At 41.4% G+C, this 24,480-nt stretch overlaps 1 long non-coding RNA gene across 1 annotated transcript in view; it reads right to left on the reverse strand.

Moving 5' to 3' along the window:
- Positions 1-10,843: 10,843 nt before the first annotated feature.
- Positions 10,844-24,480, reverse strand: part of LOC146798668 (uncharacterized) — a 199,496-nt gene continuing 185,859 nt past the window's right edge. Inside the window, exon 3 of the long non-coding RNA XR_014969199.1 lies at positions 10,844-11,805. This is a non-coding gene — a long non-coding RNA (uncharacterized LOC146798668). The remainder of the gene's footprint in view (positions 11,806-24,480) is intronic.

Below are 24,480 nucleotides of genomic sequence, written 5' to 3' on the forward strand. Positions count from 1 at the left end.
TTTGCATCTATCCCTCCTTAAGGACTCACTTCTGTGAACCTGTGACTATTGCCCTGTATGATTTGTGTTTGTTTTGTATGGAAAACCAATATATAAACTTAAAAAAAGAAATTTATAAGGCAAAGATAACAAGGTGATGGATGGAATGCTTGAATTAATCTCAGCCACAGGCAATTGCTCGGGCCACATCCCAATCCATCGTTGTTTTGCCCACCACGCCACCTCAGTATGGACCCAGCCATATGCAAATCAGGTTTGACCCTGTTCCTCATGGGATCAGTCCAGCCTGAACTGACAGGTCAGGTTCCCCCTGGACCAGACAACAATCAACCTAGGACCAGTTTTGCCCTAGTTAGGGCTCTTCAGCCAGGTATAGCTTCCAGGGCAGAGCTCGAAAAGCCACAAAAATGTTACTAGACCCGCAGGTCTAATACCTTGTAAAATCTACTCGACCTAACTGTAATGTGCTTGACCTCTGTCTCTAAAAGCAAGCAAATGTTACAAGGTAACAAGATTTAAAGGCATCTTTATTGCTCATTCACTTTGTAAGCAATAAAGGTTCCTTTAAATCTTGTTATCTTGTCACATTTGCTCCGCTTTCAGAGACAGAGGTCAAAAGTCAGTTTGTTTTGCTACTAGTCAGAAAGGGAGAGTAGGCCCTAAAAATAGCTCGTCCTGAATAAATCTGGCTCGCCAGAGCGCCCCAGTGGATTTTTTGAGCCCTGCATTGGCACAGTGAACCCGGTACTTATGTCTGGGCATACCCTTTGCACTTAGGGCGTGTGATGGATGAAATGCTTGAATTAATCACAGCCACTGGCAATCGCTAGGCCGCATTCCAATCTTATCGGTTTTTTCCCACCATGCCACCTCAGTTTAGACCCAGCCATATGCACATCAGTGGTCCCGTGCACATGGTGTCACTGGAACCAAGCTGTACCCAGCTGATGAGCCCATAACTAGGCTGAAACGGGTCCCGGGTTGCTTGTAATCCAGTTCAGGGAGGACCTGACTTGGCAGTTTGGGCTGGAATATTCCGGTTGGAGAAGGATCAAGACTCATTTGCATATAGCTGGGTCCAAACTGAGGTGACTTGGTGTGCAAAATAACAATGGTTTGGGTTGCAGCCCGACAAATTACCATTGGCTGAGATTGATATATGCATTCCATCCATCACTTTTTTGTATACTTTAAAATGTATATAGGTCATTACATAAATAACATATAAGTATTTGACTACATGCTTATGGATCACTATTTATTATGATCACTCACAATACAACATATAAACATTTAATTTACAGAAAGTATGTGTAAATGTTAACTATTCAATAGACATAAATACATAAATACATTTTTAAAAAATAATACTAATTAATGGAAAAAAATGGGTATGTATCTCTCTCTCTCTATATATATATGTATGTATATATGTGTATATATTTATACACGTGTGTGTATGTACGTATATATATATATATTTATACATTTAGAGGAATAAAAAATATATTTAAAAAATGAGTAAAATACGTAAAATATATTATAGACATATATGTATAACTTTATCATTCTATCTATATATAAGTGGATCAATACACATGTCTGTCACAAAATGTAAATATGATTATAGCAATTATATCTATAAGTGCTTTAGTATTGAAATATTCAAGGACAAATATAAATAAAAAACATAATGATCAATAAAATTGAAAAACTTAATTTACAGCAAAAATGGAGTTTGTACATATTTATCTGTGCATGTACAGATGGGACTTTATCTAGTACAATTTTATATCTCCTGATTATTTTCCATTTGAATATCATGATAAAATCTCTATGTGTGTATAGCTCTTATGTGTGGCTGTGTATCTACATATTTATATATTTTTTTCCCACTGCAGAGGGAAAAAAAGTTCACTTATCTCCCAAAACCATTACTCTATGCCTCAATCCTATTCCTCTGCCAAAATATCCCCTACCTCCGCTCTGACTCATTCTAAACTTCTTTTACTACTATGAACTCCCAAATAAACCTCTCTAAACTCTTCCCTCCTCTATCCATCCTTTATCCTATTCAAGCAACTAACAGACTCACATGGCTGCCACTCTCACCAATAACAATTTATATTTCCCTATATGAATTCCACCACTAATCCACCTTTGGTTTCGAGAGTAGCATGCTGCATGCAGAAAAGCTCTTTAACGCCTCGTCAGCGGTAGTACGTGTTATATAAATACAATTACAATTATAATATGTTGTCAAGATTACGCCTACCTATTGATTATACTATAAATTTCCTCTAGCAATAACATACATATTATTGCCTATGGAGAGTATGAAGTAGGTTACCACAACGTTTATTTGCTACCATGCTCTTAGAACTTATGTTCTATCAGCTTTAATATATTGCTAACTCTTACAAGATTCAATATGTCCCCTTTTGGGAAATTACGGATGATTATTTGAGAATATCCTACATGCAGGCAGTGGACGCACGTTACATCTTGTGATTTATAGGTGGTAATGCCCTTAACTGTGCTGTTTGTTCACAATAAACACACTAATGTATTCTCCGGTATATTATGGTACACCCACCATCTCTCTACTTTGTTTGCCTAATATCTCACATCAAATGTAGTAGGAAAGCTGGAAGCTTTTTGTTGTGTCACATGAGGTGTTAATGTACTTACAGCAAATACCACGGACTAACAGGATTGTTCACTGGAACATATTTTTGGGATGTATACTCTTTATAGGTGATATACACTAGGAGTCAATTTTAAGTTCTGAATAGCATGCTGATGATGCGGTTGATGCATATTACAGGCTGAATGCAAGTCTTCAGCTGCCGGCATATACCACATGGTAAAATAATTTTGACTCATTGTGGATTGTATAATTTTCTAGCCCTGAGGAAATCTTTTGTGATACTCAGATGGCAAACTTTATGGCTCACTCCTACGGCAAGCTGAGACCCAGGATGAATGCTTCTGGTTCAACAGAGGCTACCAGAGAGGCCGGCACAGCATATGTCTATCTAGGCACACCCACCTTGGCTAGTCTGATGTCAGACAGTAGGCCCCTGCACCACAGTGCAAGTACTCGTCACTGCAGTTGTGGCTCCATCCCTGGTGGGTAAGTCCGTTGAGGCAGTGGCTGCCACAACTGGGCTGATCAGTACACTGAGGCAGTTGCATCCCGGACCTGGCCGATCTCACTGAGAACTGTGAAGAGACCGGAAGCCCTACTGCAGAATGGGTTGTTCCTGGCAGTTCAGACAGTCTGCTTTCTCTCGTTGTTCCTCAGACCTAGAGTACACTGAGCATCCCTTGGTGGACAGTCTCTCCTGTTGCAGGGCCAGACAGACACCTTCTCTCTCTTAACAGGCAAGCAGGCTTCTAGGCGCTAGGCAGATCCTTAGGTCCTCCAGCAGAAAATTGAAACTTCAGGCGATATAACCTCATCTCTGAGAGGCTATCAGGTAGATACCAGCCCTTGTCACACAGCAAATGCTCATCTGCTCTGTGGAACACTCCCTTCCTTGTCATGAAGAACTTGGAACTGGAACAGAGTTGGGTGGTTTGGCAAAATGATGTGTGACCTTTCTGCCACTGTCATCAGTATCTCTTAAACAGTAATCAGGGGTAGATAAAGAGCATGCCTAACCCAGAAGCTTTCTTACTTTGAACAATAGAAGCTGCAGTCCCATTCTGCACCCTTACAATTTACCAAATGGCAGTGGTCAGGAAGAACTAATGAGAAGCCCCTTGCTAACAAAGTATTCATGGGATTTCTAAATGTCACCCTGTCTCCATCTTCTTCACTTCCTTTTCTCGATCTTCACCAACCACAGAATGCACCATTACACTTCCACTGATTGGGGAAAGTATTTCTCATGGTCTATAATGTGCCCCGCTAATCCATTGGCAGCCAAAACGGGTCCCAAGGGGCTTCATTACTCAGATTCAAACACACAGTCTTACAACTGCTAGATTTGTGCTACAAGCACTCGGAATACACACTGAATCTTGGCACACGTTTTTTGGGTATTCACAAAATAGTGGAACATTATACAATTGGGACAGCAGGCCATTCTTTTATTGACTCAGATAAAAAGGTCTTGTCAATCTATCAATCATAAAACATGAAATGCTTCCACCACCTCTTTATGTCCTACACTCAGAAGAGGAACAGTAGTTCTCGGTTCACTATGCGGTTACGTTTGGAGCAGCCCTATAAGTCACAGGATAGGTCTTGGACCTCGCACAGTCAAAGAGAAGCGTAGGCCTTTGCTAGATTAGTGTGATGCTAGGGCCAAACATAAAAGTCAGTATACCAGATACACACACAGCCAGGAACTCATGGCACAGGAACACACCTGTATACCATGCATGGGACATTCCCATCCCAACACACATACACAGGAATATGATGTCCAGTAAAAGAAATGGGGAAAGTGGAAGGGATAAGAGAGAGAAAAAAGATTCTGGACTCCACCACTTTGAATGTTCACTTTACCTGGTCAATGATGTATGCAGGCTGTAGTACATATCTAAAGGTAAAGAGATATCTTTAGTAACATGCCATGAAAGTTTTGCACTTAACTGAAATACTGAATGGCTATACCTTGGTAATGGCTTTCTGTAACAAGCTCTGTATTCTTTGGTATGGAACTGGTCATCTCTCAAACGTGTGTAACAAGTTCTCTGTACTTTGGTATGGAACTGGTCATTTCTCACACTGAACAACAAGTAACTTAAATATATCTTCACTAAACACGTGTCCCTGTAAATTAGAATGACTACCTCAAGTTTTGTCATTAAGTACTCTTCCTGTAAGGTGAGTTACAGTTTCTACTTCATTCATAAAGAATAGCACAGTTAATTTACAAACTTTAATTATTTTGCGATTCCAGCTCTAACAAGTGGTGTACACATTCCAATCTCACTCTAATATCCCATGCTTTAACACTTATACATAAGCTGAGTACATAGTTCTGACGTAATAGTCCTTCTTGGTCCGCCACAGGAATCCTTAAAGTGAAATGAAATAAACTCAGTCTTATAAGAGTTCATATAAATATTCAAATAATTGAGCAAAAGCTTTTAGTAACGACATGACTTCCAGAAATTCATCTATCTGTTTCCAGTGTTCTTCAATACATTCTAGGTAGCCAACTGGTCAACATTGTTTTATTATTGCCTACCTAAGACATCGTGGGGCACGAGGGAAGGTATTATCAAAATGTAGAAGACATCTGCTGCACCTCCAAACATTGTTAGAAGTCATGACCGGCAGAGAAATTAAATTTGTTGTCAAGATGCTATTGCATAGTGCGTTCACCATGCACAAGACCCCTCAGTCCAAACGGTGCTGCCCCTCTGCTGGGACTGCTGCTCTTTTGTTCCCTCTGAAAGACTTGGCATTAGCAGGTTTGGAGTATTACTCCTGCTTGCTCGCCAGGACCCAAGCAGTAACCAATACCATCAGCCCTGCTTCAGATAGCCGGCATCTTGGTGAATTAAGATGTTTTGCACAAAATTCTCTCAGCAAATGTAGAGTATGACCATTAGATGCAGGTTCCCATGATCATGAGTGATGGCCAGACTCCTGCCAATTCACCAAATATTGCAGCTTTTGTCTTACAATTTTTTCATCTAAAATCACATGCACTTCACAATCTCTTCCCACAGACTCCTGAACTGGCTAAGGATGTGAAGCAAGACATGTTTTTTGCATAAAAAGGTTTTCACAGCGATACGTGAAAAACTGGTTGAATCTTCATAGTCTTAGGCAACTTCAATTGTACACTAATTGTCTTCAAAATCTGCCTGATCCGAAATGGAGCCAAAAATATGGGCTGAAATTTAGATGATTTTTACCCTTGTAATTTTTTGTGAGTAATCTCATTTTTTCACTTACAACATATTGGGGCACTGGTCTTCTTTTGCAATCACTATAGAAAGTATAAGTATCATTAGTTTATTTAAGGCTAAATGTCATTACCTTAGTTAAGTGTTCTGGTATAGAAGGAACTGCCTCAGACAGGGACTGATCCAAAGAAAGTGTGTGGGGTTGATGACCATACATACAAAAAAGGCGACATTCCAATAGCTGACTATTCTGTATTATTGTATGTTCACTCTGCCAACCACAACCTCTTACTCAAATTCTCCTCTTGTGACAAGGCTTTATATCTCAACTACTGTTAAATGCAATATCTCAACTGCTGTTAAATGGGAGTTATTTAAGTACTCCATCTGGCTTTGGTCACTGGTGAACAGAAGAACTTCCATATCTGGATATTTATACAAAGCAGACCAGGACTTTTGAAATCAATTGAGGCTCTCTATTGCTAATCAGAACCTGTGGATTACCACATAATCAAATCAAGAAGCGTTGAAGTGTTGACCCAGAGGGTATGCGTAATTCAATATATGTCACAGCTTCCTAAGGACTGGTCTATGACATGTGGATAGCCTTGCAAGTGAACTGTGGAATTCAGTGCCAAACTCTAGTAGACAATCTAACCAGATCACAGTCATAACAAGGGTAGATTCTCTTTGTAACTCGCAACCAGGCAATAAATGTCCATGTTTTACTCGTGATAACCTAAAGTATCTAATCGGAGGCAGTGATTTCCACAAGTTACAGCCAGGATTTATTATCAGGAAATAGTGGCCCATTGTTGATTCGTGATTCAGACTCCATCCAGGACTGGTGTTTTCTTTTTTTTATTCTTTTTCGATTTGGCTGTCCACATGTCATAGACCATTCCTGAGGAAGATCCGCTGTGACTTATATTGAATTAAGCATAACCTCTGGGTCGAAACGTCAACGCTTCTTGATTATCCCACGTCCATAGTCTCATCACCCTTATATTAAGAAGAAGGAAGTCCAAAGGGTGGTTGCAGAACTTTATGTATTTATAAAGGGATGGACCTACACTAGCCTGTATTGTCTATACGTTGATGTAATTTGTACTCTGGATATCTGTTTGTAGCATGCATGCACTTTATGTCACATGGCTCACTAAAGTCACGGTGTTTATGTTGACATTGATTGCTATTCAGGAAAGACACTGCTGTGCTTTTCGACACTTGAATTTATTTTGTTTACTAAGCAATTGTTTTACCCAACAGAAATCATTGTAAATTATATTGCTTACACACAGGTTCTGAGGGACACAGGGTTTACCCCATTATTGTTATTGGTTGATTTGTGGTACTGCAAATTTCTATGAACAGCATACACTTCTATAGTGTATTTGGTCGCTGTCAAATATTGTCTCCATTCTTTAAAAGATCTCTTAATGGCCTTAAGTTTGTTGTCAGTTATTGAATATTTCAACTATGCGGGTGATAATTTATTGGAAACGTAACCTACTAGAAGAACCTGAAGAGTGTTGTTTGGATTTCTCTGAGATAAAGCACCTCCCATGGCATGATAGGGAAGCATCCGTTTCAACAATAAAAGGCCTGTCTACATTAGAATGTTGTAAAATTGGAGCACTAGAAAAATATTCTTTGAAAAACAAAAAGATTTATCTTCTTTTGACTAAGCAAAAACTGCTCTCTTTGTAGTAACGTGAGGAGGGGATTATTAATTTCTGAAAACTGATGTATGAACCTCCTATAAAATAGGCAAAGCACAATAATATTTGAATAGCCTGAGTAAACGTGGTGATGAACAATTTTCCGACATTTTCTTGTGATTTATCTTAATGCCCTCAGGTGTAATTAAGTATACCAAAAACTCTACCGTAGTCATACGATACAACTTTTAGCCATCTTAGTGAAAAGATGGTACACTTTTAATCTCTGTAACACCACCTTAGTATGTAAAATGTGAGTTTCTAAAGAGTCAGAAAAGATTGAAATATTATCTAAGTAGACAGTACAAAACACATCCAAACATCCTCTCAAAACCTCATCAATGAAACGCTGGAATGCTACTGGAACATTGCAGGGTCAAAAAGGCATGGCCTGGTGTTCATAAAACCTAAAGAGAGTATGGAATGCCAGTTTACACTCATCACCCTCTCGCACGTCGAGTAGATGATAAGCTCCACTGAGACCCAATTTTGTAAACACTTTTGTGCTTCAAAACTGATATCATAAAACAATATTAATATGATAGGATAATGGCTGTTCGCTGTGATTGTGTTGAGACACTGTAGTCTATACATGTTCTCAGATCACATCCATTTTTTTTTTAAACAAAAAATAATGGAGAACACTCAAGTGACTACATAGGCCTAGCAAAGCCAGATTTTTGTCTAGGTACTGTCAAAGCTATTCTGTTTCTCTTTCAGTATATACATACACTCGACTACAGGCTGTTTATGCACTAGCCTCCACATCAATCTTTCAAACATAACTTCTATATGGAGGTATTTGCTATTTTCTTATCAAAATCATCACAAAATTCTTAATAACAATGGGCTAAAGAGATAGCGTAACCAGTAGTTTAGAAAATATTCATTCCTGTGAGCATTTTAGAATGAAAACATTTTCTTGATTGCCATGAAGAAATACAACTATTTTCACAATAATATGAATTCAGTTGACTCATCCAGGTGGCACACTCAACATATGAGGTATGTAAGGTCAACCAGGGCATTCCAACAATTGCCTTAAACTGAGGAGCAACATTCAAATGAAAATGAATCTTTCCAAAGCAGACAACAGAATTCATGCACATATGGAAACTCATTTGAACTGAGGATAAGTTAGAAACCCATTGACTGTTTAACATCCCCAGGAATCTTTTCTCAATTACAGAACTCTGCAAAGATATAGCAAACATACTATCTTTTTTTAAATTTTTTACAACATTTTTATTATTTGCTATTCTCATCTCCACAGCGTCTTCTTCACATTTGTTGCAGTCAATACACAGATATAAGTTGCCCTCCCCTGCACCCGCCCATAGGTGTCATATTGTGCAACCATAAAAGTTTACATTATTACTCTCACTCCCGTTACCTACCCTCCGCAAGCTCTTGTCCTTCAGCACCCCCTACTATCTTAGCAAACATACTATCTATGTAATTGCTTGAAGCGCCAGAATCTAAATTCCCTGCCACAAAATCATCTTCATGGTAATCACCATATGATCCACAGTTGTTCCTTTCTTTATTGAGGAATTTAGTCCCCCCCCCCCCCCCCCAGCTGTGGCCTGTTAATGGGCAATGTTACCAGTCCTTTACTTTTATAATTCTGTGTTTTACTTTTACAGTCTTTGAGAAAATGTCATGAGTTTCTGCAATTCAAACACTTCTTCTTTAGCTCCGGGCCCTCTTATGCCACCTTATTGCATTGAGTTGAAAGTTTCAGTAAGTCTATTCTATTAAACCATAGGCCAACGTTCAGTTACAAGATGATTAAACTGTATTACTAGCCCTATGAGCCCTATGAGCTCATCATACTTAATAGGAGGATTAAACATTTCCGTTAAGATATGCTTGAATTTGCTTTGCAGCCTTTGATAGAGTAAGGAGGCCCTTTTTTGCGCAGGATAACCTTTCTCAACTACCAAGCGTTTTAATGTGGTAAAGTAAATTAATAAATCTTGATGTCCCTGCTTTAGCGATAACAATTAATTGAATAAAGAGTGTCCGATTTCTGGATAAACAATTTCATCATCTGCTCAAAAGAGTAAAGGATAATTTCTCTCTACTAATGGAAAACTTTGATGTTGCTCCACTCGCAAGAAAACAGGACAAAACAAGCACTAGCTCAGGTTATTGATTAAGAAATAATACAGATTGGTCTCGGTGGGCCGCATACAGAGGTATAGATCTGCCTCCAATGTCGCAGTCCGCCGCTCGTGATCCCATTGAACGACTGGTGGTAAATAATTTACCTGTCTAGTGTATTGCTGTCCATGGGACGTGGCTGGAAATTTCCGTGGCTTCTACATGCAATGTTTCCTAAGTATGTATGGTGCACATTAGGGGGGTTACATGTGTTTCCCGGTCTGATGTTCTACAGACTAGGGGGGGGGGGTTACACTGTACCCAGAGACATTATTTTATGCACTCCCTCTGTACTTTTCTTGTCGGGCTCCTCCCATCTGGATCGTTGAAAATTCAATAAAATATGTTGTTAAAAAAAAAAAATAATACAGATGTCTTTGGTTCTCCAGAGAACCTTTCTGGAGGTGCCAAAGGTATAATTGAAATCACCCCCAGAACAGGAATGTGCAAGGAAAACTTGCCTCCCACGAGGAAGAGATACTTGACTTAGTTTTTCTTCTGTGACTTTAACATGTTACTTATCTCCTGTCTCATTGCCGTTAACTCTGCATGTAATGCCTTATTTTGTGATTTCACTAAACTGACCTCCTATTGCAATTTAGTTATAGCCTCTAAAATCTGACAAAGAGGGCTGACTAAGACCATCCCTTTGTTTGGATGGCAGCATGGGCTAGGAAATCTGTAAGGATGCACTAACCTTGTGTTCAGAAAACACCACAGGAGTGATGCACTCTTCACTTTCTCATAGTCTCCAAATTTACCAGATACTCTGGAATGTGAGGGCCAGCGGTAGAAACGACAAAGGGGATTGGATGAGAGATAGAAGTTCTGAACTTAACTGAAATAGTGAATGGATAAACCTTGGCAAAATTCTCAGTGCAACCAACTCTCCGTACTTTGGTATGGAACTCCCAAAAATAAAACACACACATTAAGAGTATTTTAAATATATGTTCACTAAACACTTTTCAACATGAAAAGAGAAAAAGTACCTCAAGGTCTGTGATTATGCACTGTATAAAATGAGTTATAGTTTCTACTTGAGTTGTACAACACTGCAAGGTAATTAATAAATGGTAAATATTCTGCATTTATTTCTAAAAAAATCATGTACAAATAGAACTCTGATAACTTATGCCTTGACACTTAAAATTAACATGGGCACATAGTCTTGGCATAACGGTTCTTTCTGTTCTGTCACAGGACAAGTTCAAGTGAAATGCATCAAATCAACAGTCTTATAAAAGTTCATAAACATTTTAAAGTAATTTGGAGTTTATTGCATTAAGAACAAGACCTCCAGAAATACTTTTTCTAGATTCCTAATGTCCTTCAATACACTCAAAGGGAGTAACTGGTTTTTAGCATCCTTTAACAGTGTAGCAAGGTCCCAGCTTCAGCAAAACATTTTCTCAATTGCCTTATAAAGATGTTGTGGCTAATGATGGAAAGCAGGCCCAAGTGTCAGAGAAGGCCGCCACTACTCCAGGCTATGTGAGAGTTCAAGGCTTGCTGAGAAATCTAGTTTCTTTTCAAAGCTCTGTTGCATATTGCATTCTCCTTCAACTGCAAGCCTCAATGTACATAGTGTCAAAACTCTGTAGGGAGACAGCTAGCCTTTAGTTGTCTGGAAAAGACTCAATGTGAGTGGGTTCTGAGTATTGCTCCACCGTGCTCACCAAGTGCCATTTGGTAATCAATACCTCCATCCCTGCTTCCTGACATTGAGGCCTCTTGTGTGAGCAGGAGACAAAATTATTTAAATTGCACTCCTGATTGACCACCCAACATACACAATCTAACTGTTAAAACAAAAGTGGACTGTTCTGCCAGACTTAAATAGGCACATGCAAGGGGCAGGAACTAAAAGCTGTAAAGGTTTGACCGTCTTGACTTTCATCCAATCTACTCTTCTGGATATCACGGCCCATTCTGGTTCCATTCCTCCTCAGTTTTCCCCCTTCTTCTTTCCTTCCAGTGCTGAACTGTGAACCTACCAATTCGTTGAATTAAAGATTGGAAAGCCAAAAACCAATAAGAAATCCTGGGGAAAAAAACAAATGGGAGATGTCAATATAGTCTATAGAGAAGCCAGCATATGGTTGAAGTTCCAGCATAGAACTTGATAGAACCACCACATAGAATTATAATTCAGTACGCTATGCAGAAGAGACTGCACTTGGTGGCAAAATCTAACAGAATGGGTAGAAGCCACTATAAGGATGAGTATTCAATGTAAAGCATAGAGGTACCAATTGTAGAAAAGGAAACATCAATAGTCAGTGTTGGATGAATCATCATAGAGATGGAGAAGTCTATAAAGTAGTAAAAGGCCATTATATAGAAGGGAGAAATCTATTTACCTAGCGGAGATATAACCATAGTAAGGAAGCAGAAAATATAGACTGGGAAAAGTCTGCATAGAGTGATAATGAGCCAATGAATGGAGGAGTCAATAAATGTCTGGGAGGAACCAACATAAAGATCAAAATGGGAGAGATCTAGCCAACCTAGAGAGAGTTGGAAATCAATGTAGAGTTTCAAGAAACAAGTGAAAAGAGAGAGAAGTCAACATATAGTACAGAGGTACCAACATAGACATATCATACAGAGCATGAAGGGAACAACTAAAAGAGGGAGATGCCAGCATAGAGATAAGAGGCAACATAAGGAGACAGAGGTCAGTACAGGCTATGGAGAAACCAGTGTGGATTGGGAGAAGTAAATATACAGTATGAATATGTCATCACAGTATTGTCACAGGTTGGGCCCCTGGGTAGAAAACAAAATTGTGTGTCTGACTCCCCTTCTTAGGCATGGAGTAACAGCACCACAAAATAATTGGGAGAGCTATTATGTATGCTCACTCCTCACATGCTCTTCTGTTCCAGATGGAGACTCTGTGATAGAGATGAGGATGCTCAGGCGACGCTCCACTATCTGGACAAGGAGTAAGAGCACGCATAGCCACCGGAAACACCACTACTTAGAGACTGGTACTGTATCAAGAAAAGAGATCATAACATCGAAGCCGCCTTCAGCTGTTTTGGTAGAGGGCCCAAGAACCACTCAACATTCCATTCAACAAAAGACCTCCTAAGTAGCCTACTGGCAGTGGCCAGATGTTTACCTGTATTACGGAGAAAATTACTCTGAACAAGAGTCATTAAACAGCCTCAGGAATAGGGTTCTGGGTCTAAATCTATATGTACAGGAAGCTGCATTACACTGTTGTCACTCCGATACAGTCTTGACTAGAGACATTTCCCCCACACACAAGAGATGCAGTATGGTCATTGAAGCTTCCCACACACACAGACCCGGTACAGAACAGGTTGCAGCAGTTCAAACTCCCTTAAGCACAGAACATGTGCAAAATGATCAGTGCAAACAACAGGTGAAGCGTACTCCGTTGAATGTGGGGCCCGGCATTATTCTCCAGTCACCCCAAATTGAATGAGGGGTATAGGAAGGAGTCATTTGTTTTGTTCCAGCAGGCAGAGTAAATGATGGTGACCCATAACAGGAGTAGGCTTTGGATGCAAACGTGTGGACAGTGGCATAGGGACTTGCTCCATGAATTTCAGCCCCAACTCTCATACAATATATAGCTTTTCCAACAGGTGTTTTATCTACCTGGAAATTGTTTTGCTTCTCCACAATTGAGTACAGATACCAGTGCCATGTGCCAAATTCCTTTGTTGGGAGTACACAACTGGGAATGGATTGCACACTCCTGCAGGGACTTACAGTGATCCTTCTGAGGAGATGAGTCTAACCCGAAGTTGGAGACTGGCCTTAGCTCAAATAACATGCACAATAGAAACACACAAACACTCAGAAAATGTAGCTTCTGCACATTTTCTGAGATGTAGGATAGCATGAACATGATGAAACCTGGCATCCTTGTGTTACTGCAGATACAAGACTACCCAGGCTATCATATCTTCTGTGCTGGAGCTCATCTGTGAGCAAGGGGTAAGCATTTGTGGAACATATACGTCTTCTGTGAGGGTGCTCCATCCCTTTCCCTCGCTATGGAGATAACAAGGGACCTGATTTAGAGATTGCCGGATGGGTTTCTCCCTCACAAACATAATGGATATCACTTCCACATTATTACAAATGAATTATATCCTGCAGCACTTGTAATAATGCAGACAAGATACCCTTCACTTTTGTGATGGAGTACCCATCCACTAAACTCGAAATGAGGCTCTAAAACACTAGCCTTCGAAGATTTCCCAACCTGACCAAAGGTCAAAGCCTTCATTTGACTTGTGTACCAAGACCAGTACCCACACAGAGCTAGAAAGGGAACTTCCATTTATATAGACTCACCCATATGGTTGGAGGGATTACAGTGGTGACCCAGCATGCCCATACGCTTACTGTGCTTCTACTAGAGCCCTAGGTGAAGTGTTGCCAATGAGTCCATGCAACTCCATCCTTCGGAGTGGTAGGGCCGTCTGAGAGGAGAATGTATCTGTGGCTCAGGATAGACTTCTGTTTATGAGTCTTGCTCTCTGGATTAGCCCTGTATCCTGTCGAAGTTCCTCAACATATCTCACACTGGCAAAACTCAGAAGAAGCATGCATCCCAAGCGCAGCTTTGAAGAGGAGCTCATCTTCCAGATGTTAGGCAAATTTCTCCTTAGACCCTTCCTCTATGGCATTTGAACATTAAGTCCCTCTCAAATCTAATAACATTATGGTTCAGGCATACCCATCAATCCCTGGCCAATTGCACTCTGACCTGGGCACACTGGCATCCAGACTAAGCCCATCAGTCCATCAAAATCAGTGCCAGGATAAAACTAGAATAATCTACATCCCTTGGCCCGTCTACAGCACTGGTATATTTGGGGACTACGAGGAACAATACCCAGACCACCAACCTTCCAGCTAATGCTATTTACTCCGGTAACCTAGTAAATTAATTTACTGGAGCTCTCGCGGCAAGCTTCCCTCACACACAAAAAGTACAGCATGGGTATTGTAAACTATCTCACAGTAGGATTACATAAAAACAGTTGCGGCCGGTGCAGGTAAGCGAGGTGGGGGCGCGGCTGGGCGAGGGGGGGGGGGAGTGATAGATGACGGCATAAGCACATTTTAAAAAAAAACAAAAAAAACCACTTACCTTGCGCTCACCGAATCGGTGATGCTGCGAGCACAAGGTACATGGTTTTATTTATTTTATTCTGCCTATTCCGTCATCTGTCACTCCCCTCCTGCCCTTCCCGCCTCACCCCACAGCGCTTATATGCACCGGCCACCACAGCATAACAGGCATCCAACAGGAAGTAGCGCTGCATACTTCCCTCTCACTGAACAGATAATAAATAGACAGTAGTATACACTTTTCATTATTCCCAAAGAAAGGGGGAAGCATTGGCAGCAGCAGTGCATATGTCCCATCGCAAACAGAACAAATACAACATGGGTAGCAGCAGTGCAAAATTCTCATGAAAATAGGTACAATCTGACTAAGAGGGAGGAAGACCAACTGGTATTCACAGTAGCAATTAGTGATGGTGAGAGTGAGAGTGAAGTGTGTCTAACATTACCTCCATCTATTATGGAACTATTTTTATTTGGTTGATGATGGGGTAAGGCTAAAAAGAGAAGTGGTGCGTAAATAGAAGAGTCACTGTTCTATTGCACCCATTTAAAAACGTGACCTGAAGAAAGCCCAACGACCCGACTGGGCACCCAAGGGCTGAAACATGTCGACAACTCACGTTTTTAAATGTCTTGGGCATAGGCTCTATAAGTGAGCCATTATCTCAATTTCCGTACTATTATTTATGACCTCTGGTCCAAAAAAAAAACCACATACCTTAAAGATACCAGAGACCTACTCAACCAACTAAAGGATCTGAGATTTGAGGAAAGAACAATGTGCCTAGTAGGTCTTGACGTGGAAAGTCTTTACACAAGCCTACCACAACAGAGGACACTACAAACCATTGAAGACATCTTATTTGCACAGGAATAGAAGTACAATACCCCAAGACACTTTGTACTGGAATGCTGCAGTCTAGCTCTTACAGAGATTTTTTTCTAATACAATGGAACCGTCTTTTTGCAGACACACGGATCTTCCATGGGGAGCACATTCGCCCCCAGTATAGCAGGACTATATGCAAGTGACATTGAAACCAAACACATTCTTAACTATACGAATCCCTACAGAACCAAAATACTCTTCTGGAAACGCTACATCGACGATGTCATCATGATCTGGAACGACCTCCCAGACAGTTTACCAAAATTCCACAGACGGATTAACAACAGAGATGAATTCCTCCAATTTACATATACAGCTGATGAACACCAATTGGATTTCCTAGATATCACATTATACATTGAAAATTACAATATCAACACATAAACATTTTACAAACCAACAGTGCGAACAGTCTCCTCTCTTTCAATAGCTTTCACCAGCGTCTTTTAAGAGAAAACTTAACATGTAGCCAATTCCTGCGAATAAGACGAAACTCTAGCAAAATCCAGGACTATAAGAAACAAGCGAAAGACCTGAGCGTGAAACTGAAAGCGCAAAACCACCCAGGAGTGATCCAAAAGTGGCAAAAGAGAGCAAGGAACCAAAACAGAGACAACCTTTTAGAAACCTCAATAAAATGACAAGATGAAGACATACTCACCTGCGTTACGACATACAACACGGCATCCTATACAATCAAGAAAAGTGTGAACAAGAACTGTAAGATTCTCATATCATGGACCCTTAAATGGCCAAAGCCAAGATTTGCGAATAGAAGAACGAAGACAATCCATGACCTGCTGGTCCATACAAGACCACAGACGAACACTTCGAGAACAGAAACAATAACAGACACGTGGAACCTTGCACCAATCACTGGCCATTGCCCATGCCGAACCTGTTCTGTGTGCAAACTAACAAAAATCACCAAGACTCTACAACTTAAACCTGATTTGAAATGGACATTAAGAAATCATACAAATTGCAATACGACTCATGTGATCTATATGATCACATGCCCTTGTAGCCTTAAATACATAGGCATGACCTGTCGGAAGTTAAAACAGCGAATCGTGGAACACAGGAGTAACATTAAATGTAAAAAACTGACAACAAAAATGAGCACCCATTTTATCAATCAAAAACATACGACCGAAGAAATAAATTGAGTGGTACTGGAAACCCTAACAACAAAAAATGAGAATGCGGAACGCATCCTATTCGAAAAGGAGCAGAGATGGGTTCACCGTCTGAAAACCTATGATGTGGGGCTTAATGACAACGTACCATGGAACGCAATCCCACACTGATGGTAATAAATATTAGAAACACTAGAAAGGTACCACACCAATATGGGGCTAGGTGTCTCCACAGTAAACGAACGCCATATTACAAGACACATGAGACATATTGGCCACACCACTGAATCCGAAGAGTTAAGCTTTCTACATGGGGGATTTGGCATTGTTCATGTAAGACACAAGGCATAGACCAGTGCACCGTCACATACTGTTTTAAATATCTATTGACCACAACTTACATGAATTGTTGACATCATGCGTGAAATATAATCCCCTGAAGAAGGGCGTGGCCCGAAATGCATTGGGCGAATCTTTTGAAACAATTGATGAATAAGAATCATTGTTGAAAATTCTGCAATAAATAGAATCAAGAAATTTCCAGATACATTTGCTTTTAACTTTATTGAAAATAGTCATCCTGAGTGCATCCTGGGGACGTTTTCCACTAGTAGGGATAACGCAAATATAGTGCCATATTGGCATTAGACAGCTCTCCACCCTGTCAACATGAAATGAAATCAGGACAACAGACGCAATAAGAATGTCAGCTGAATGCAACGTACTCCTCTATAATCATCAAGGAAGTCTTTCTACTATACAAAATGAATTAACCTCCTGTAGTCTCCATAATTCCATATATAATCATCACATCACCGGAATGTTATGAAGGCTTGCACAGAAGAGATTAAATGCCCATGAGAATCACCGTAAAATCTTCCTTTAAAAACGGACAAAACAAGAATGTCACCCAAACAGACATAAAAGGGAGGTCTTTCCACGATACCAAGTAGCATATAAACTATAGAAATTTTCATTGAAAACGAAGACAGTATTTACCTATCACTATTATAGTAGCATTAAAAAAAAAAAAAAAGAAACAGGTCATTTACTACTCGTAAATGCCCTTTGTGAATACTGAAAGTCGGTAAGTTCGACTTTTGGTATTCACAAAGGGCATTTATGAGTAGTAAATGTCCTTTATGAATACCAAAAGTTGTAAAGTTAGATTTTTATCTAACTTTACCTCTGTGAATCGGGCCCAGTTTATTTGAGATGAAAATGTGTGTATTTTTAGAACTCGCATGTTGATGTTTGGGGAATAAGCATTTATTACTAATATAAACTTGCTGCTAGTGGACAGTTTTGTGTTAACCATGTAGAGGCATTCCACATTGACAAAGCATTTTTTACATTACTGCTGGCAACTATGCCTCATGTATAGAGGTAATCACTGCTGTTAATCTTGCATATGGTAGCCACTTAAGTAACCTTGTCTTATGTAGTTACTATTACATCTCTAGTATATTAGTAGCTTGGGAGGATTTTCATTGAACATAAGTAGTTCTTATTACAAAAAAGATTTAGAGCCCCCTGATGTAGTGCCTCTGCCTGTGACATCTGTTGAGAAACAATGCAAATTAAGAAATTTGGTCAAGTCCATCTCAACCCAGGATTATGAACAAGACGAGGGATTGAAGCTCATGAAGGCACCAGTCCAAGCCATTGAATTCCATCTGGAGAAGAATTACTTCAGCTCAGCCTGAGCACCAGCATACCTCAGAGTCCCACCCCAAGCTTGACTTGGTCAGATAATCTGCTATGACCAGCTCTTAAGACCCTTACAGAGATGACATGCACAGAGAAAATCTGGTAAAGAGGTTGTGTTCCATAGTTACCTATGTGAAGGCAGCCAGCATAGTGGCCTCCCTGGGTAAATACAGTCACTGAGTGGAATTATATTTTGCCTTTGATGGACCTAAAACCTGAGGACAGAAGGTTAGAAGCACAAGCTGTTATATGGAAGGGTGCCAATGCCTCATCACAATCATGGTGATCGTATTGAATGAGGGCATCCACCAGCTGGCGGGGCACTGTCTTATGCAGAGCGGGATGGCTGGAGAATACAGCCTTCACCCCGTGGTCCAAAGAAAAACAGTGGACAAATCATTGTACTATTTGGAAAAGACGATGAAGCTCTCCAAGACAATTACAAATGGTGCTCACTCATTTGAAGAGTTATAAATCTGGCAACTGACTACTTTTTGTGCTGTAAACGAGTTTAGCCATAACAAGGAGGATCCTTGCACCGAAGCAACTGGAGCAGACAAAATTAACTGTTGTCAAACCACATTAAAAAAACTACCCCTCTAAGAATGGTCAACAAAAGCAGTCTTATAGCCAGTTCACGTCCAAGAAATGGGAAGATTCCAATGTTGCTCCCACGACTCTCCCAAAGGAGCTTTGCTTTTCAATGCTGACTGCCTCCCCTGCATCCCAGGGTGTAGGGGGAACAATTCCATATTTTGCCCTTGAATGGATGAATATTATGCTTGATCAATTGGTGATTCAACTTGTAGATTGCGGCCATACCTTGTAGTTCCTACAGAATCCTCTCTGCCATGCACCAAGGTAGGAACAAGGGGCCAGATGTACGACCTTACCAATTTGCGAGTCGCAAACTGCGTCGTTTTGCAACTCGCAATTTGCAACTCGTAAATAGGAATGCACAACAGTGTCTCAGACACTGTTTGTGATTCCTAATGGGGTCTCAAATTGCCTGCCTTGTTAATATTCATGAGGCAGGTGCAATTTGTGACCCCATTAGGAATGGCTAGCATTCCCAGGGATGGTGGCCTGCTGGGGTCAGCAGACCACCATGCCTGTAACTGCTTTTTAAATAATTGCAAAAAACAACAATTGATGGACAGAATGCAGAACAATGTCATACATTCACCCCAGTACAGAGATCTGGACCTAAATCTTTTTTTATTTTTTGCTCACCATGCCATTCCAGTTTGGACCCAGCCATATGCAAATCAGTCACGACCCTGCTCCCAATGGGAACAGTCCAGCCCGAACTGCCAGGCCAGGTCCTCCCTGGACTGGAAACAAGCTTCCTAGGACCGGTTTTGGGGTTACACCCCCCTCATCAGCCTGGATAGCTGGCCTCCAGTGGCATGGAGAGCATGGGACCCACGTCTGGGCATACCCGTCCCACTCGGGGTGACAAATGCAAAAACAACAATTGATGGACAGAATGCAGAACAATGTCATACATTCACCCCAGTACAGAGATCTGGGCCTAAATCCATCGTTTTTTGCTCACCATCAGTCTTGACCCTGCTCTCAATTGTGTGTCTTTTGCTATCACGCCCTAAGTGCGCCGGGTATGCCCAGATGTGGGTCCCGGGTTCACTGTGCCACTGGATTCAAGCTATCCTGGCTGATGAGGGGTGAATCCCTGAAACCGATCCCGGGTTGCTTGTTTACAGTCCAGGGAGGACCTGGCTTGGCAGTTCGGGCTGGACTGTTCCCATGAGGCACAGGGTCAAGACTGATTTGCATATAGCCAGGTCTAAACTGGGGTGGCATGGTGAGCAAAAGAATGGTGGATTTCACCCAGATCTTTTGACTGGGGGTGAATGTTTGGATTTGTTCTGCATTCCGTCCATCAATTGAGTGTCTTTTGCTTTTTAAATAAAGCAGTTTTTTCTTTAAATGCAGTCCGTTTTCCTTAAAGGAAAATGGGATGCATTTAAAAAAAGAAAAATGAAACATTACTGTTTAATTTTTTAAGAGTAGGCAGTGGTCCGTGGGACCACTGCCTGCTCTTAAAAAATATTTTAAATGCCAGTCGCAAAGGGGAAGGGGTCCCCTTATCGTTTGTGAGTGGCTTACCACCTACTCCTACATCTGGCCAAAAGTCTTCGCCTTCAGAGATTGCAACCGGGAATCTTTTGTTTGTTTTTCAAGGGAGTAATGCAATAGGTGCCAAACATCTAGTGCAATCAAATATTTCAAGTTCTTCATGGTAAAGAGTTGAATCTTGGGCTCTAAACATGTTCCTCAAAAAGCAGTCATTCAAGATGGTCACTCTACAAGAGGTTATCTTTCTGCCGCTGAATGAGCATTCCGACTTTCCTTGATTTCCAGACCACATAGTTCCATAACTCAATACTTCTGAAGCACAGACAGTATCTGATGTGGTTGGTGGCTGGTCAGCATAATCAATGTAGATCACTTCCCTTTGGTTTGAAGTCCTCCCCAAGAATTTTGACCAAATTCCTGGTCCCAGTCACAGTTCATCTAAGGAAGCAAGGCCCCAGGTGTCCCTTTAATCGAAACACTGACATGGCAGGAGGCTAAATCTCATTCTGAATGTAAGCAAGTCAATCCCTTTTCCATCTAAAATGTTGCCCTTCCTCAGGTCTCCTACGGTAAGGCATTCCCCTCACAAGACGGCACTGTCAATCAAATTTTTATCAGCGACAGAGCTCGTGTCAGAACCTAGAAGCCCATTTTGTTTTTTTTTCGTCAGGCCTTGCGTTAGTCCTTTTCTGCGTCCAATCCAACAGAAACAGGGGCAACAGACTGCACAATGTTTTGGTTTCAGAATGTTTGCTACTTAAACTGCTGCATAAGTACTTCTCTTTATGCACCCTGTCATGTAGCCACAGAAATTCTATTTCTATCATATGTGCTTTCTTACCTAGACTAATGTAGCTTCACGTGCATGTACTCTTTGAGGTTCTTCCGAATACACGAGGTAAATACAAAATTGTATTCTTCAGTGGCCAAACCAAGAATGAAACTCACCAAGCCAGTACTCGTGAAGTGAAACAGAAGTAGAACTGCCTGAGACCACCTTTTTGGTGGGAAGCACATTACCAAAACATGTCACGTTGTATATTTTAAACAGGCACAAAAAACAGATCTCTTTACAAATCTATAACTATGCATTAATCACCATGCGTCAGTTACAAATTATATTGCTAAATAAATAGAGTTTTTTTGTCAATGCGATTTCTTGCAGCTATAACAGATGTGACAGTTTGGATTAAGTGCATGGACAAAGAAAATTGAAGAGATTGAGGGATGGATTAGCTTTTTCTAAATTCATGTGTATTGGTTTTAAATAAAACGTACTTAGAAATATTTTTTTAGCTGAAAATGGTGACTAAACTATAATTGTATATTTTGTAAAGGAATCTGTGTTGTTGCGCTTGTTTTAAAAGTTCTATTTAAAAAAATATATATATATTAGCCATTGGTATGACAAAATACAAGAAAATAAGGTAATACAAAAACAAAGACAAAGAAAGAGGAAGAAAATGGGAGAGCATTTACATGAATACCTAAAATGGTATGCATAGTACTTAGTTAATAGATATATTAGATACGGCCAATAACAAGAATACATGATCAGAGACACAGAGAGAGAAAAAGATGGTATAACCATTTCACAGGACATTATAATACATAGAGTAAAATAATAATGCAGGATTAAATCCATTGAAGACTAGACCAGATCCTTTTAAAGGAACGAGAGCCTCTAGCTTTGCTAGAGCTAGTTCGAACTCAAACACCTGTCTGAGCAGTGCCCAGACTTCGTTAGCATTTGGGCTGATTTGCAATACACAGGCAAGCGCATACAATGTTAATAGAGTTTAATGATCTCTCATAGCTACTAGCCCCGTGTTTAATCCCAAGAAGAATTTCCTTTTCCATGAGCTGGAACTCACGGCCGAGATGCACTGTAAACATTGAGGATACATTGTTCCAGAATAAATTCAGCATTGGACAGTCTAGAAACATGTGCTTTATATCTGACGCAAACAGCTTACATTTTGATCAGTATGATTTGGCAGAAGATCGAGGTGTTGCCCGAATAGAGATGAGCTTGGGCATGTAGTACAGCATGAAAATTGTCCTGTGTTGCTGCAATTTCAGATTGACGGAAGGTACTGATTGATCTAGAGTATCCAGTGCCTCCTGTATTTCCTCTTCAGATATGTGAGTTTTGAGGAAACGGCTTAATTTAGCGGATAGGCCTAGGGAATCGCTGGGGCTACACTATCCTATCAGTTGCTAGGCAGTGGGAGGCCCACGGGATTCAGGTGCAGAGTGGAAACACTCATGCGTAATGCGTTAAAGTCGATAGAAATAGTAGTATTTAGAAATTAAGAGTTTAAGGACACTTCAGAAGGAACTAGGAGTTAGAGACTTGGAAACTAGACACTTGGATAGTCAATACCCTTGTGAGCACCGGAGTACTCAAGTTACCTAGCCCACGGGCTGCGGGTGCATAGGTGTGAACTTGCGTCGGGTTTCGTCGTCGACTCCTATGGATGCCTGAAGAAAGTTGCTGACAGGCAGTCAGTGAAGAGTGTCCAGTGGATTCCAAGGATGGAATCAGGAAGGAGGATACCTGCAAGCAGAGGGGTCAGAGTCTAGGTCACCAGCCAGGAGCCGGTAAGGAACCAGGAAGGAACCAGGCGATGTCGTGAAGATGCAGGTGAAGAGGTGAAGCTTGTCGCAGCAGCCACGGGTACCAGGAGGCGTCGAGGACGACCAGAACCAGGAGGCGAGCTGTCCCACGAAGGCTCTTGCTGTCGGCGGCGTCGATGTCGAGTTAGGACCCAACAAGCCTTGGCAAGCGTAACCCACGCAGGATGGAGGACTTGCTTCTGTCGCAGACCAGGAAGGTCTGGAGTGCTTCCCTTTCACAGGGGAGCGGGTGCCAGTCTGGAGGAGCCGGACCAGCAAGGCAAAATTGAAGGTTCGTCGTCACAGAGGTCACTAGCCAACGGGCCAGCAACCGGACAACACGTCGAGCAACTCAGGTGCAGAAAGGCCCCACGCAGAACACGTGAAGTGTGGGGAGCTGATCTTCTTTGCAGATGGTGCTCGGGATTGGGGCTTCTCAATTCCCCAAGCACAGCCTCGAGGAAGCCTCAGAAGTCGCGCTAGTCAGTTACTAGCCACTTTTCCCAAGTCGCCGGTCCCACGTCCCTCGTTGCCTCCACGGGTCTCAGCTTTGCTGTAGATGTGGATCTGGTTCAGAGGTGTCTGGAAGTCACGGCGCTGGTCAGTCTCTGCAGTCGTCCCTCGTAGGATCAGTCGCAAAGCAAGCAGCGGTCGCTGGATGGTGCCTGGTTGCCCAGGGTGGTCACTCCTTGGCCTTCAATCTTCTTCCGTAGTAGAATGTCGAAGGTCCAGAGTTTCTGTTCAAGATGCAGGTTCAGGATAATCTAAAGTCCTAGGGACTCAGCTCCCACTCTTATACTAATCGGGGGGGCTGGGTTACCTGCTAGGTCCCTCCTATGGGTGGGACCAGGGAGGGGGTGGTTACACCCCTTTCCCTTTGTCCAGTTTCGCGCCGGGACTGGGGCTGGAGTGCCCCAGCACTGGTTTGAACTGGACTATGCGTGGAACACCTTGTGTGCCCCCTGCATTCATCCCTCCCTGCCCCAGTACACTAAGGCCTGTCTAGGGTGGTGCTAGCACCTCCCAAAGCAGGAAACCTATTGTCCAAGCCTCCCTCGCTGGAAGGTCTCCCAGCAGCAAGAGGTCAGACTCGTGTCTGTGGCAGCAGCGTCCATTTTGTGACGCTGGGGCTCTGGAT

The sequence above is a fragment of the Triturus cristatus genome, chromosome 9, assembly GCF_964204655.1.
Source record: "Triturus cristatus chromosome 9, aTriCri1.1, whole genome shotgun sequence".
Classification (NCBI taxonomy): domain Eukaryota; kingdom Metazoa; phylum Chordata; class Amphibia; order Caudata; family Salamandridae; genus Triturus; species Triturus cristatus.